The following is a 15,961-nucleotide window of genomic DNA, read 5'->3' on the forward strand; positions in this document are numbered from 1 at the left end:
GAATTAGCTAATTCTTTGGGCTCCTGGCTGGCTCAGTCCATAGAGCATGTGACTCTTAATCCGGAGACTGTAAATTCCATCCCCACATTGGGTGTAGGGGTTGCTTTAAAAAAATGTTTTTCTTAAACACAAAAGAATTAACTAATTTTTCTGTTGAAAGTGGAAGTGTGCAATAACCACTAAAATTGCGGCTGACTTCCCCTTTGGCTTGGTTCGATTTTGCATTTTTTAAACGTCTTAAGACCTTTTCGGTGTCTTTCCTTTAGATGTAAGCATTAATGTTATTTCCACTGGGTACTTCATGCTCTTACGCAAATCGTCTGCAACCCCTTTTAGCTTCTTTTGTAACCTCTTTTAACTAAGTGGTGTGGACAGACCTCTTCACTCTCACTACCTCTCTGCTAAGATTGCTTCCTTCTCCACACTTCTTCCTCCCTGATTGACCTCGAGAGGCTTCTTTAATTTCCTGTCAGGATCCAAACTCATCTGATGGGATTCCGCATGTCTCTCTAGACTGCATCTCCAAGGAGAGCAGAATACATCACCCTAAAACACGCCTGTTTGTCATGAGGATTGTTTTGACTTGGTTGTTACTGAAAGCCTGCAGCCACACAGGAGAATCTCTGAAAACAGAGCGGAATCTACCTTTCTGTAAAGGACACCTACCCTTAGCAAAGAAATCTCTATTTTTAAGGTGTCTCCCTCTGGAAGAGTAGACTGACTCTAAATCTCGTTTGGAGATTAATTCTCCAATTAATGGAGAAGACAATGGCTTAAGTCTAGAGAACAAATGACGCTGTTTACTGTGTTTTTACCGGTAGCATCCCATAACTTTCCCCACCCTCAAACATCTTCTTTTTTCTTTAGCTGGAGATGGTGTTTAAGGCATTGGTTTGGGCCACTTCAAGGGATTTTACTCAGTTTTCCTGGGTCTCCCATATGTACACATGAGGTACGCATGTTACTGAACTTCAATTTGTTTTCTTCTTATTAATGCCTCTTTCATTATGCAGGGTTCTCAGCCACAGAACCTCGAAGGGAAGAGGAATGATTCTTTTTCCTCCCCTACAGTCTGGTTTTAAAGGCACAAAACTATTATAATTATGGAAGAGCATCTGCTTCCATGTAGGGTTGCCTCTTAAAAACAAGCCAATAAAAAAGCAATCGACTCATTGCCATTGGTAAGAACACTCTAGGCCAATGAGTCTCAACCAGCGATGACTTGGCCCCCAGGTAGGACTGCCAGATTTAGCAAATAAAAATATAGGATGTTTAGGGGCGCCTGGGTGACTCAGTTGGTTGAGTAGCCAACTTAAGCTCAGATCATGATCTCACGGTCTGTGAGTTTGAGCCCCATGTCGGGCAGCTCAGAGTCTGGAGCCTGCTTCGGATTCTGTGTCTCCCTCTCTCTCTGCCCCTCCCCTGCTCTCTCTCTTTCTCTCAAAAATAAATAAACATTAAGAATTTTTTTTCAATACAGGATGTTTAGTTAAATTTGAATTTTAGATAAATTTCTGAAATACCGCACGGGGCATGCTTATACTAAACAATTGTGTTGTCTAACTGAAAATTAAAGATATTTGACAATGTCTGGAGATATTTTTGATTGCCACCATCAGAAGTGGGGGCAAGCTACTGGCATCTAGAGGGTAGAAGGCCAGGAACGCTGTTACACAAATTCCAGTGCACGGAACGGCACGTCACAGCCAAGAATTACCCTGTTCAAAACAGTGCAAGGGTAGAGAAAACCTCATCGAAGTCAATGGGAGAATTTAATGTGAAAGAAGGGGACTTGGTGAATTACAGTGTTGGAATGGAACGTGGTTGCAGAGAGGGGAAAAAATCTTTCTCCTTCTACCCTTCTAGGTTCTTGGTTGGGGTTCTCTAACAGAAGATAAGTTAACAAGAGAAAAATGAAGAGAAGCTTGTTGTATCTCATATCTGTATAGAAGAAGCTCGGGGATGTGGAAGTCAAAGAGGTGTTTAGCATTTAGGTTATATACAATCTTAGGCTGATGGAAAAGAGGATCTGGGGAGGGGATGGAAGGAAAGGGGGAAGCGAGTTACGGACAGGTGACCAGGGAAGGTGCTGCAAACAAGGGATGTTCAGTAAGGTTTGTCAGGCAGATTTAAGTCAGTGTCTTCTCTACAGCTAAGAGGTAAGAGTGCACCACAAATTGCAATTTCCTTTATAGATGTAAATTTCCTTCATAAAAGGAAAACTTGTGCTCTGTTTTTCAAGCTTTTCTTGCACCTATTGGTTCTCAAAGGCCATTAGCTCAGAATAACCCATGTGCCAAAGAGGCATATTTTAGGGTGATAGATTCTGGTACTCCTCATGGTGAAACACTGTCATAATGGATAACTTTATGCATGATGGATACATTTTTCAATTTTTAAGAAAATTTTTTAAGTAGGCTCCATGCCCCAGATGGAACCCAACACAGGGCTTGAACTCACAACCCTACACCCTGAGATCAAGACCTGAGCTTAGACCAAGAAAGTGGATTTGAGGCAGAAAAGAGAGAAAACAGCAGGATGAGATGAGTTAGGAGGCCACTGCATTAGGTCAGCAGACAGATACTAGGACCTAAGGCAGGACAGCAGCAGTGGGGGTGGAGAGAAGAGGAGGAAATCCAAAGGAAGTAGAAATAACGGGCTTTTTGTTGAAAATGCATCGGGAGGCTGTGTTGAAATAAATTTCTATGTCCAAGATGGACTCAGACCTGCTCAGAATGCCACATCAGCAAACCAAAACCGAAACAACTTTCTTGTTCTTATAAATGATCCATCTGACCAGAAAGGCAGTATTTGCACCCAGTCAATCCCCAACTGCCAGGAATCGGTGCCGATACGTAGTTCTAAGTAAGGTCAGTTACGCAACCCTGGCCAAGTAGTTCACACCAAATACGTTTTCCTTATTCCCTGACTGACCTGCTAGCCTTAGAAGGAAATTCCTGACCTCCTAGCCACGGATGCCCTGTTTCCGTGTTGTGCTGCTTCTAACGCTCTCTAGAACTCACTTCTGTGCAATCATCATCTCTTCGGGAGAGTGTCCCGGCACCGTGGGGCACTGACTCCCTCAATCCACGGCTTCTTCTCCCTTGAATAAAGGACATCACATGAAATTGTTTTATTGTCCTCATTTGACAACTGTTGTCTCCTGCCACCAAATACACGTCTGCATATGTTGCTGTGGGATGCTCACACTGGCTCTCCGTGAGCTATGTTTCTCTTTTCCCCGTTGGCCTCCTGTTAGATTTCCCCCATAGGGAGCACTAGGGGAGGACAGTAAGACTAAGGAGGCAGAAAAGAGCTGCCCTTTCCTATGTGTTTGCTGATCCCATTACCAGCAATAGCCCTTGATCTTGGAAACGGCCATTGGTCTGGCTTTTTCCCTGCCTTCCCTAAACCAGCCTAATCACACCCTTTAGAGGTACCAATACCAACCATCTCCCGCCTCCAGCTCAACCAGGTGTAACTCCTCCCCTGAGCTCTTGTAGTGGTAGCCGCAAGCAGATAGTAACCCCTTCTCAATGGCTGGGCCCCAAGAATTTCAGGGTCCTTCCCACTAGCTCCTAAATGCTGGTAACCCCAACCTCTGTTCTCTGTTCCCCCAGTCCAAGAGACGGTAGCCCCTCCTGGGGCTCTCTGTCACCTCAATGTTCTCCCTTGGCCTTTTCAGACTTGCGATACCCACCGAACGGATTCCTTGTATTAAATTCTTTTGGTTAAAATAACTAGTGTGGTTTTCCTTACTGGGGTCTGACTGATAGAGTACTCTAGAGATGTGCAGAAGCTACAAATAGCAGGAATTCTCAAGCTGATATAAGGGACACGGGGAATCCCAGATCAAGGACCGCACGCATGTGTCCCGCTTGGTGCCTTTCGCCGAAACGCCAAACACTGGAAGGGAAATAAGGTGAGGGAAGGACTGGGGAGACACAGTCGGTTCCAGTTTGCACAAGTCGTGTTTAAGCACAAGTTGTGTTTAGTGCGTCTAAGTGCAGATATCCAATAGGAAGTTTGTTATGTGGTTGCAGAAGTTTACAGTCAGAGTTGAGGCAGCAATTTGCTGAGAATTATCAGCAAATAGACCCGTAGTTCCCAAAGTAAGAAATGAGAGAGGTTAGATACCTTATTAGAGTCTTTCCGCTCATACACAACCTGTATAAATTCCTTGATTGGATAGGGTCATTCTCCTTAAATAACACAACAGCTTTTTCTTGTCATTTTAGCACGTTTAAATGTTAACAATGGCTATCTAATCAAATAAGTACTTTTGCTAATCAGAATGTTTGCGTTTCCGAGTTTTATACGTCAGAGCTCAGCCATCTCCTCCCATAATTCTCTTGCTTGTGACACCTTTTTATATTTTTTTGTTCGCTTAAAAGGAAGCCCAGGATTCTGAGGCCAAATTGCAATAATAATCATTGTTTTGTACCAATGTAGGGTTTTTTACTCGAAGACTTAAAAAATCTCGTCAAATTTGAAATCACTTTTGAATTTTCCAGTAATTAAGAAACTGATGGTAATGGAAAAAGGAAATGGGGTCAGCCAGCCCTTAAAATAAAAACATACATTGGCATCGTAAGTTTAAATGTAAAACAGGTCACTTAGCTCTTTAGCACTTAGGCAACACTTAATTCTCCGTGTGTTCTATTTCTGTGTCATCCTCTGTCATGTACTCACAGAATTAGTAATTATCATGTGCTTTCATGGAAATGCAAAGAGTTGGGCGCCCGGATGGCTCAGTCGGTTAAGCATCAGACTCTTAAACTTGGCTCAGGTCATGATCTCACGGTTGGTAAGATTGAGCCCTATGTTGGGCTCCATTGTACTGACTGCAAGAAGCCTGCTTGGGATTCTCCCTTTTCCTCTCTGTCTCTGACCCTCCCCCACTGTGTTCTCTCTCTCTCTCCTCTCTCTTCCCCTCTTCCCCTCGCTCCCTCTCCCTCTCTCCCAATGAATAAGTAAACTTAAAAAAACTGCAAAGAGTAAACTCACGCTCCTGGTCCCACAATCACTGGGATGCTATGATTTGTGTTGCTTAATTTTTTAGATAACTTCACGTATCTGAGACAAGAGCTTTTTTTTATTTCTTGGTAAAAACAGAAAACCGCTGACAAATCCTGTTACGGTGGATGAGTGTTTCGGGATATAACCAACTACTTCTGCAAGCTGTCCACTCTTCCTCCAATGACTCAGGAATGTGTTGGATGAATTAAATTATAAGGCTCTTACAATTTTGCGGTAAAACCAGTTTCACAGTATGAGACAAGCTATACTCTTTAGGGTGTGGGTTTACTGCTCTACCCCAGGACGGAGGATGTTGCCTACTTTATTTACACTTAGAACTACAATTTTCTCTCACTCCTGGTGCTTTGTGGGGCTTGAAAAAGAGGTGATTCATATCAACATTCTTGTGGGGCCTTAACGTTCGTTGCGTTACATTCCCTTCTGAGGTTATGAAATGCAGTCTCAAGTTTTTATGGGGTTTCATTGGTCTTGTTCCATTTTATAATAAAGTGTTGCATTTGGATTTTGTTGTTTTGTTTCTTAAATTAAGCTATCGTTAAGGTCACGGCTGTCAGACTTTGGTGGGCCAGATTCTGATCCTTCCGCTTTAGAAATTGACTTATTTGGGGCACCAGGGTGGCTCAATTGGTTAAGCATCCGACTTCTGTTCAGGTCATGATTTCATGGTTCACGAGTTCGAGCCCCGCGTGGGGCTCTGTGCTGACAGCTCAGATCCTGGAGCCTGCTTCGGATTCTGTGTCTCCCTCTCTCTCTGTCCTTCAAACTCAGGATCCTGATCCTGAGATCAAGAGTCACATGCTCTTCCAACTGAGCCAGTCAGGTATCCCGCCCCCCACATCCTTATTTTTTAAGTCAGACTGTAAGTGGGTTGAACCTACTTTCCAACGCTTTGAAGACATCCAAGATCGCTCACATACTGGGTTTTCCCCCTTCCTTGGGACATATCAGAAGCCTTGGTTTCTTTTTTTTTTTTTTTTTTTTTTATCTTTCCAGTCTTTTTGATCTTCTTGGACAGGAGGCATTCATCTGGTTCCAAAGGCAGTTTTGGACCCGTATATAAATGCATTTGAGTATGAGATTCTAAAAATTCTTCACATAAAACTAATGAAGCTGGATAATGAATAATATTCCTGACCTTAATGCCTCTACTCTCTCAACAGCAATACTCATTTCTCCATAGGCCATTTTGGGGCCAGAACTGCCTGCTCATTTCTATTCTAGGCAGAAAACCTAAAAAAGACCTTATGGTAAATAACCCATGAAATAGGAACGGATTCATGCATGCGTCTGAATCGCTGGGACCAAGGTTTGGACCTACTAAATTTCCTACACTAGATTTTTCTTCCTTGGCCATCAATATTTGTTTGTTTCTCTCATTTTAACTAATGTGTGCTCAGTGGGGGTGATATCACTCCCCGCTCCAAGCAAAATTACTTCTTGGAAAGAGAAAGAAAAGCTGATAATTTTCATGAATATAGCCCAGATATAAATATAGTACATAAATGGATATACAGTGTATCTGTGATACTAAAATTTCACAGAGGAGGGTCAATTACAGAAGGACGTCTACAGAGTTTCCTTAAAAAGAAACATGAAGGAAAGTTTGAGAAACACTGCTTCGACTGATTTCGATCTTAATTTTCTAGTTTGTAAAATAAACAACTTCTGAGATCGGAAAATAAAGAAGAAACTGATTTCCGAGCATCCTGCTGCACAAGCAATCCATGCGCGTAGCATCGCCAAGCACGTAGATGTCACTCACCGCTCCGGGGAGAAGTCTGAGCCCTTTACGTGTATTAACTCCTCTAAGATGGTCAACAGTCCTTGACCACATTAAACCCAACAATGATTTAACAGGTGGGGGATTGAACAGATGTGTCTCTGAGGCACAGAGACATTAAGTAACGCACCAGGGTCACACAACTAATAAACGGCAATATGAGGGTCAAAACCCGCGACACGTAGTTTCAGAATCTGTCACTCTAGCCATTATCGTCTATGGCCTCTCTTTCGGTACACAGCCTTCACCTCGTCCAATGGGTGTGTGTGCACCTAATTAATTAACTTGCAAAAAGTGATTTTTGTGTGCGTGCAATTATTCACATCCTACCTTTGCCCTGGGACAGTACCTAATGACACTCTTTCCTGTCACAAAATGGTCTTCAATGTCGTGTTTCGTGATGACATTCACGTTTCCTTGGTATTGATGCTAACTGCTCTCATCAGTTTAGCACTTACCATGGCCAACCCCTCTCTGCCAGGAGCTTCACGGATATCGTCTAGTTCAATGGTCAAAGTACTTCCTCAAGATGATAACACAAAAATACTAGCTGGATGTATTGAGTGCTTACTATTCCCTGGACACATCTCAGGGACCACATCCCCATTAGTGTTCTTTTGCAATAACCCGCTGAGGCTGACACTGGCAGTGTCCCCGTTTGTACTGATGAGAAAACTAAGACTCTGAGAAGCAAAATTGTCTGCTCCAAATCAGCAGGTGGCAAGTGGCAGGACGCAGCCGAAGGCCCTCGGCCGAACTATTGGACACTCCTGCTGCCTCCAAGACACCGTAATGAAGTTGGTCTTAATGCACTTTAGTCCGTAGAGGCAGGTGGACTTCCTGCTGCCATGATGGCGTCTTGATTCCCAGACCTTGGCTCATTTTTGGCTCCCCAGACACCACTAGACCTCTAATACTTCAGACTGCTGATTGCGGGCTTGTATTTCCTGACCTCCTTCCAAGTTCAGCTTGCCCTGTTGCCTGACGACACGGGCATTATTAACTCTGACAAACAAATGGCGCAGAAGATAAATCCATCATTCTTAGAATGTTCCCCGCTCGGAGAGGCTCGTCTTGACACCTGCCCAGAGGCACATGGCATCATTTGCAGCATTCTTTGCAGGTGGGCCAAACAGGAAGGCCAAATTAGCCAAGAGCTAGCGTCAGGTTTCCTGTGCGATTTTAAGAGGAAAAATATTAAACATGTAGGAGCCAATTTTTTTTTGTATTTTGTGTTTAAAAATATTAAGTAGGAAGAAAAGTAACAAAGTGTTCACATTTACTGTGGCTATTTTATATCTCCAAGGAGATGATGATTAAAAAAATGCTATTTTCCAACTATCATCCTCCATGTTTCAATGTGTGTCTTTGAAATTGTAAAAAAAGAGAGATATATGCAAAACCATTCCCCAAGGGGGAAAAAATAAACTTTCCTGAAGGAAATTGATGGTGTGGCCAAGTTAGTGAGCTGAGCTCCCCGTGAGTTTTTGAACCTAGTTTGAACCAAATAGTGACACTTAGTTAGCAATTCTCACCCTTCGGGGACTATATTCAGGACTTTGGCAGTGATTCAGGAAGAAACAAAGTAAGGGAGAAGGAAAGAACAATCTGACAAAGAAAGATGTGAAAGATGTGAAATACAAGCCCTTCCTATACATACATTCAGCCCACAGATTCAGCATGGGGGCCAAGGGCAGGCAGACCCAAGATGGGCCCCTCGGGCGTGAAGGTCATTTTGACTTAAATGCAACCAAAACCCAGCAAATTCAGAAAAAAGCTCTTTACCTCCCCACTGGACTGCCAAAAAGAATTCAGATAGAGGACTTGCTCCAGTAAGAGAGCGATCACTACCGGTAACTATGTTATGATATGAAGAGTAGTAGAGAGGGAGGAGCCTAGCAAGGGCTGTGTGATCAAAGTCCTCTGTCCTACTGTTTCTGAAGGGCCCAGTATACATTCGTTTACAAACATTTGCTCTTTATCTTCCCATGAAGTGCATTCTTTGCTTTGAAGTCCCAGACCCCTCGCCCCTTCTCCTCAATTCAAACTCACACATATACCTCATTTTGCCTGACTGCCTTTGGAATTCCCACGTCTATGTGGATTCCACACACACACAAAATTAAATTTGGTTTTCTCCTGTTAGTCTGTCTCATGTCAATGGCAATTGGCTTCTTAGTCCAGCCAGAAGGGTCTTGAAGGGCAGAGAGAATTCTTCCTCCTCAGCATCGGTTAAGCACACAAAGAAGCTTGATGATCCAAGGTGGAACATTCCATACATTTTCAGGTGTTTGATGTCCCGCAAGGTTTAACCCCAGAACAGATGGAATGTAAGACGTGACGGCCACTCTGGAAAGTTTTTTGGAAATATGTACTGCAGTTCTTCACATGAATATCCTAGGACCAGAAAATTCATTTTAGAAACTTAAAATAAAATTTTTTTAATGTTTATTTATTTCTGAGAGACAGAGACAGAGTGCGAGCAGGGGAGGGGCAGAGAGAGAGGAAGACACAGAATCCGAAGCAGGCTCCAGGCTCCGAGCTGTCAGCAAAGAGCCTGAGGCGGGGCTTGAACTCACGAACCATGAGATCATGACCTGAGCGGAAGTTAGACACTTAACCAACTGAGCCCCCAGGCACCCCCAGAAAATTCTATTCTTAGTATACACTTAACCCAAATGGAAATAGCAAAGACATCAAAAAATGTTCAAGTGGCATTATTTGTCATAGACAAAGTTGGACTCCACCCAAATTCCATAAACTGTGGAAGAGATCAATAACTTTTGTTCTGGCAATATATGGAATACTATATAACAGTACAAATGAACAGACCGTTGTCACATGCAGACATATGGGTGAATCCCACAAACGTAACGTCGAGCAAAGAACCCAGACACAAAAGAGCACGTACATACAATTCCATTTTTTATGTAGTTCAAAAAAGCAAACTAATACAAGATATTAGAATCAGAGTAGTGGTTATCTTAGGCGAAGGGATGGAAATGGTCATTGGGAGGCACTTGAGAGAGTTTCTGGGTACTGCTAATGTTCTATTTCTTGACCTGGGGTAGGAATTCCCAGGTATCTTAACTTTAGGATAATTAATTGAGCTTATGATTTGCACATGTCCCTACACGTATGCTACTCTTAAGCATCACACACACACACACACACACACACACACACACACACATCAAGGCTTCTACCCAATGAATAGACTTACACCTCGAACAAATACGATTTTCTAGGATCCTCTCTCCCCCAGTGCTGCATCCCCACTCCCACCAGCCCACCATCCTCTTAGAGAATCCTCCCACCTCCAGTCCTGCCGTCCCCTTGCTGCCCCCGTGGTGCTGACTGAGTCACACTTGTGGTTGTGGTAGGCCTTGGACACCTGTAGCACCTGCCCCCTCCTACCCCAGCATCACCCATGGCCAAATAAGAAGCCATCTTGTTTGTGAAACATGATAGGAGAAACTGGAATCTGGCCACATCCCTCTTCTTTTTCTAGAAGGATCCTGCTGTGCCCTGACAAAGCACCCAAAACAGTCAGGGGGAAAGCAGAAGTATCATTACTAGTTAGAGTGCCATCTGGTGTATTTTCGGCCAAGTGGCTCTAACATCTCTGCTACGAGTCATGGAATTTAGGGCTTTTCCCTGAAGAACATTATAGACCTCTGTCTTTGGACTTAACCTTTGACAAAGTCCTAATAATTCCTGTCATATATCAATTGGAGAAATCTAGAATAACTACTGATGTAGTGGACATTTGTCTTTTTTTTTTCCTGTTATCCTGAACAAGCTATGTTTGGAGACTTTCCCACTATGGAAACTATAGGAAAATAAATCTTGGATTTCCCGGACTCCCTTTACATCAGGCATCACATGACCTAGGGGCCACCAGTTAGAAGCACCTGTCACATGAACGTAGAATCGGAAGATCAGAAGAGAAAAGCCCGAGACTGCCATTTCCGTTCTAGTGACCGTCCTCCATTTCTAAAGACAGCAAAGGAGCAATTTCAGCAGCAGCGAGGTGTAAGGACTAAAGGTTTGAAATTTCACTCTACTTACAGGCTAATAGGCTCACCTGCCAGTTTCATGGATGCTGGTAGAAGATGCTAAACCCTTCGGTCAGAGACACAGGGCTCTATTACTCAAAGCACATCAAGCATCATGAACATTCGCACATATAGCAGGTGCCGTTGGCCCTAATTCTCATGGGAGCAAAGCAGATGGGCCAGACAGATGCCTGAACACAGGGGAACACACTGGCTCTTTTATAATGGGCAGTAAGCATGTCTAACCTTTGTTCTGTAGGGAAATACTGTCTTTACCTTCCAAGGAGATATATATATACATATATATATATATATATGTATATATATATAACAGTTTTACTGTTTTTTACTGTTTACTGTTTACTGGTTTTACCATTATACAGTAAATATATAACAGTATACATATAATAATATATATATAACAGTAAAACCAGTAAACAAACAGTAAAAAACAGTAAAACTGTTTTATATATATATATACATATATATATACATATATATATATGACAGTAAAATCATATGTATATATATGATTTTACTATTAAAATTTTGGTCTATTTCCATCCAGTTATGTTTTTCCTTCCGTAGGTTTTTGTGTGTTTCATTTACATAGTTACAATTAAATTGGATATGCGGTCAAATTGGATATATGTAGTTACAATCAAATATGTATACCAACATACATTGGTATTTTGCTATATATACTCTAGGTAACTGCCGAACCTTTATTTGGAGCAGGCTATGTAGTATTCCATAGCAGATATAACTGCACAGATTTTTATATTCTCTTATGGATGTTTGGTCTGTTTCTTTTAGCACTAGGAAGAATATATTTGGCTGTAAATTACGTTCTATATTTGAGAAGATGTCTGTGAGGTAGATCTAGTCATTTGATTTCTGGGAAACTAGAGATACAAAAATCTTTGAAGGTTGTCGTTCATTTCACTGAATTACCTTCCCAGTCATGTTGGTGGCAATTCATCCTCTGTGCATGCTGTCAAAATGGAAGTGACCATTTTATCACACCCTCACCAGCATCTTTGTTAATTCAATGTAATGAAAAACAGCACCTCTTTAAAATATGCACATTTTGTCCTGGATGGATAGTCTGCAACAAAGGCAACCAGGACCTCTGTTTGTAAGACATGAAGAAAAGCAAGGCGCCAATGGAGAAATGTCTCCTAACCCGGGGTTCCATGACCAGGGTTGATGAAATCGGACGTGTTAATTGCAGTGAGTCAACTGAACAATGGTACCCGTGGTGCCTTTACCAGACCAGTTTTGCATCATTGTTTCCGGCATTGGCTCTGGCTGCATGGTCTACAAACCTGATTCTTGGACCCGTTTGGAGTTAGTCAGTCAGCTCTGGCCAATATTTTCTGCTTGGTTTCTCTCACTCACACCTGCACATTCTGACTGACACACTAAAGACGTGGTGACTTCATTGGAAAATGCCTATGCATATCCATTTCTTGCCCTTTATTTTTCTTGGTTCACTTAGTCTCTTAGATGTTGGGTACACCATCTGCCATCTCATCCACTAAAGATATAAGATATCTATCTCCTAGTCCAGTCTTAAAGAAAAACAAAGTGGGTTCTGTATCACCCACAGCTCCTGGAGCTGAGGTTAAATCCCCAGATAACACACTTCTTTTTTTTTTACCGGTTATTTATGTAGTTTTGAGAGACAGAGAGTGAGAAGGGGAGGGGCAAAGCAGGAGAGAGAGAGGATCCCAAGCAGGCTCAGCACTTGAGCGGGGCTTGAGGCTTGAGCGGGGCTCAACTCACGACCTGAGCTGAAATCAAGCTTAATTTACCGAGCTACCCAGGAATCCTCCCCTCCCCCACCAGATAATACACTTTCTGAATCATTAGACTCCGGGTTTTGGATCCCTGGCCTGCAAGTTGCTAGGACCCGGGAGATTTTGTCTTAACCTAGGATATAATGAAGCTCGGCTTCATGAGGACCACTGATGAGTTTATACACGTGTTGACCGTGTACTCCACCGCAGAGCTTCCGAGGATAGAGTTTCACGGGAGCAAAGCACACGTGGTGATGACGAAATGTAAAGTTAGACTTACGTGTCCTGAGTGACGTTAAGTGAACACCTGGCTGGTTCTTTCTAGACCGACATGGTCCTTCATGTGCCCTTGAACTCCATGATGTCCGAGAAAAGAACATGGGAGTTTCTGCGGGGCAATGACCAGCCCTCCAGGATTAGGATGACAGACGTCACTGAAAAGTATCGACATGACCTTAATCAGGGGCATGCGGCTGGCTCGGTCAGTGGAGCGTGCAACTCCCGATCTTGGGGTCATGAGTTCGAGCCCCATGTTGGGTGTAGAGATTACCTAAAGAATTAAAACTTCAAAAAATTAAAAATTGAAAAAGACAAGCTTTGTAACAGTATTTCAAATGAGAACAATGTTATTTAATCTTGGCTGAGTGTTTACCATATGCCTGGAACCATACATTAAATGCAGTGTCTTAGTTAAACATCCACAAACCTTAAAGTAGATATTATTACCATTTGAGGCTCGGAGAAGTTCGGTAGCTTATCTTTAAGAGCTTGCAAGTGATTGATCCAGGACTCTTATGGCATCTGCCTCAGTGCTAGGTATTTAGAAGTCACCTGGTGGCAATCTGTCGAGCAGACACAGTTGGAGGGGAGAATTATATTGTAAGAATACATGCAAAGATGTGGGGAAATGTTCACTGTACACGAAGAGAAAAAAAAAGAGGGTTAAGTAGGAGCATGTATACTCTAATTTAGGAGCATGTATACTCTACATGGGGAGAAAAGGAGAAGGGACTTCTCCTTACAATGGGGAGAAGGATCTTCTTTACTTAGTCTAATGATTCATATGTTAATCTCGTCAAGAAACACCCTTTACAGACACATCCAGAAATAATATTTCACCAGCTCTGGACATCCCTCTGCCTGGTCAACTTGACACACAAAATTAACCGTCAGAAATGGTGTCTGACGTCCTAAAGACTGGGTTGAGAGGGGAAGAAAGTTTGGATCATCATAAAGAGAGCGCTACGGGAAGCAGGTGAAATAGCAGCTTTTTAAAAGCCAAATCTCAAGGCCTCCTCCTAGATTTACTCTGCAAAACACCCACCGGAAGTTCTTAGTTTAAACCAGAGCATCCAAGGCACAAACCCCATCCCCTCATCCCAACACTCCCTGCAGGGCCTCAGCTTTTTATAAAACCTCAGAGCAATCAGGTGGCCTCCTAAAGCAAAAGCTTGACCCCCAGCCCAGCCTCTCTGGCAGCAACCAAAAATCTCTATCCTTCTAGGACAAATTTTTTTTTTTTTTTTTTTTTTTTTGCAATGAACAGGAAGACAGGAATGAGAAAGGAGGAGAGAAAAAAAGAACGAGTTGGAGACAAAGCCAAAGTTTTACCGGGTTAAAGCCCAGATGCTTTCCTCCAGGTCCACTCCTCTGCAAATCACCCCGAACACGGTGGTGACTCCCCCTTTCAAACTGGCTTTTCACGCCTGCGTGTTAGTGAGACAGGAGACGTATTTCTTTCGTAACTTTCCAATTTGTATTATCATACAAGCCATAGATGTTCTTTGCCGAAAGCCTGAAAAAATAACGCAGTTGGAAAAAATGACAAAGAAAGAGAGGAAATTTAAATCACACGTAAAACCATTCCCCATCATCCAAGCTCTTCTGGAATTTAAATCATTCTCTAGGCACTGGCATAAAACAACAACTTCCTTAGCCTCGGTCAATATAGATTTTAATCAGGCTAAATCAGAACTTAATGAAACATCTGCTGAAAGATGCGTTTTGTCTCCTGAGTCTAGTCTGCATTGTAGAAACCTCTTTTTGGCTCTCACATCAGGCCTAAAAGAGGAACCGACGCTTCCAAGTCGAGATCACCATTTTCTAGGAAAGGAAGCTTGGATATTTGCACGCTAAATGGCCCGTAAGTGTGTAGACAGGACTCTGTCTCTCCCTCTCTACTCCTCCCCCAACACACATAGCTTTGTATCTCTGTGTGGCCAATGAACTTGCAGGACACACAGCTCAGGGACTCTCTCCAGCTGACTCTGCCCATCTGACTGACTTGCTAATCAGAAATTCTCTTTTACTGTGAGCAGTGACGGTGACCATTCACGGAGGGCCTACAGGGTTAGGGTTAGAAGCTACGACTGACTGCCCATCTATTTCTTGCCTTCCGTTGCCGTAACTGGTTTGCGGGTGGCATCTCACTCCTGCCCCCAACACTCACCAGTTCCCTGCAACCCGGTGCGTGTACGCATGCGCACACTCCTCTTCCGGAAAACACACACGCTCCCCCACCTGCCGCCCAGTGCCCGCGGAGGCTCAGTCTTCCGCCCTCAGGACTTTCTCATTCACTGCCTTTGAGGCCCTCAACCATTTTCCGGATTTCACTTACCTCTACTCAGTGCATGACCCCTGAAATCTACACCTCAAGGTTAATTTCTTGCGATTACCAGGTCAGGGTTTCCACGCGGCTCTTCTGTTGTCTCCAGGGCAAAAGCATCTTACTGCAGCCCACATTATCGCTTGACTCAAAAACCTCTATACATCCCTTCCTATGCTAGACGTGCTGCTACGTGCCACCTCAGAGAGGTGGTTTCATTTCATCTTTGTAAGGGCTCTACCTTATCTACCAGTCAAGAGACAGGCTCGGAGGAATTGATCAGCTTAGAAGTGCAATGCATCCGACTGAAAGTACCCACTCTTCGTGATCAACGACTCTGCCACCTAATGTCCACTTTCACGAGTTCACTTACTCCCTTTATACTGTGTAATCCCATTTGTTTCTTTTTTTTTTTTTTTTTAACGTTTATTTATTTTTGAGACAGAGAGAGACAGAGCATGAATGGGGGAGGGTCAGAGAGAGAGGGAGACACAGAATCTGAAGCAGGCCCCGGGCTCTGAGCCGTCAGCACAGAGCCTGACGCGGGGCTCGAACTCACAGACTGTGAGATCATGACCCGAGCTGAAGTCGGACGCTCAACCGACTGAGCCAACCAGGAGCCCCAATTCCATTTGTTTCCACATGGCATCTGAGTCCCCCCCCCCCTTTAACGCTG

The 15,961-nt window shown here is 43.3% G+C and overlaps 1 long non-coding RNA gene across 1 annotated transcript; it reads right to left on the bottom strand.

Annotated features, from left to right (window-relative positions):
• Window positions 1–6,752: 6,752 nt before the first annotated feature.
• On the bottom strand, window positions 6,753–14,864 carry LOC125933227 (uncharacterized). The gene is made up of 4 exons (XR_007460896.1): window positions 14,292–14,864; window positions 13,407–13,522; window positions 12,961–13,230; window positions 6,753–9,217 (listed from the first exon to the last, which is right to left on the bottom strand). It is a non-coding gene; the product is annotated as an uncharacterized LOC125933227 (long non-coding RNA).
• Window positions 14,865–15,961: the final 1,097 nt, after the last annotated feature.

Source organism: Panthera uncia, chromosome D2 (genome assembly GCF_023721935.1).
Source record: "Panthera uncia isolate 11264 chromosome D2, Puncia_PCG_1.0, whole genome shotgun sequence".
Lineage (NCBI taxonomy): Eukaryota > Metazoa > Chordata > Mammalia > Carnivora > Felidae > Panthera > Panthera uncia.